General features: G+C 26.9%; 1 pseudogene; it reads left to right on the forward strand.

Annotated features, from left to right (window-relative positions):
* Positions 1-96, forward strand: part of LOC110428435 (putative receptor protein kinase ZmPK1) — a 3,334-nt pseudogene extending 3,238 nt beyond the window's left edge.
* The last annotated feature ends 928 nt before the right edge of the window (positions 97-1,024 follow it).

Raw genomic sequence — 1,024 nt, forward strand, 5'->3', positions numbered from 1 at the left:
TCGGCAATGATCCAGAGATCGCCTAACCAATCTTCCAACTCCTCTCATCGCCACCGCTTCTCCCTTCGCTCAGAAGACAAAAAGACCGCTATGTAATTGTTTGATACAATTTTAGCTTCGATTTTGCCTTTTAAAGTGAAATAAGGAGAATTTTATTAGGAATGGAAGAAAGGACATACTAATGTTGCTGAATTCTACCAGTAAGCCGTACTTACTCCCGTAAGGCCAATTAAAATAATTTTTTTGAAAAAATAATAAAAATCTGTTCAATATGATAATATGTAAACAATGTAACTAATTTATAAATTTATTCATTTTATATTAAGAATATAAATAATTTTGTAATTTATTTATATTAAATATAATTTAATTTTTATTTTTATTTTAAAACATAAAAATATTATTATTTTTAATATTAAAGTTATATTTTACTAATTTAATTTAATTTAAATTATTATTATAACTTATTATGTTAAATTTCACATATTTGTCAATATTTTGTTAATACTTGACATATGTATATATACACACGAATTATTTTGAATTGAATTATATATGTCATGTTATATAAATATATATACTAACATTACTAAATAAAATAATATATATAAATAGCATGATATATATAATTTAATTTAAAATAATTCATATATATATATATATATGTAAATTGACAGCATGAGGTGCATGGTAGCTATGTTTGTTATGCACCTGCACGTGACTTATATACTAACATAGCTAAATAAATTACTAAACATAGCATTAAGCATATTAGCATAATTCTAACAAATGTTTATGGAGCAAAGCTAATTATTGGAAAGATGCTGGAAAGTTATGTAACAAGGCCAGCCAGGGTCTCCTGCAGTCTTAATATTGCGTTGCTGAGGATCAATTTTGTCTCCCAGAAGCATTTGAACTACTTGGCTCATGGATGGTCTTGCATGTCTGTTGGCTTCTGTACACTTTATAGCCACCTCCAGCAGGTTCTCCAATTTATTTTTGTCATAATCATAGCCAATGGCAG

This window comes from Theobroma umbraticum, unplaced genomic scaffold, assembly GCF_002168275.2.
Source record: "Theobroma umbraticum cultivar Fairchild unplaced genomic scaffold, ASM216827v3 scaffold_115.0, whole genome shotgun sequence".
Lineage (NCBI taxonomy): Eukaryota > Viridiplantae > Streptophyta > Magnoliopsida > Malvales > Malvaceae > Theobroma > Theobroma umbraticum.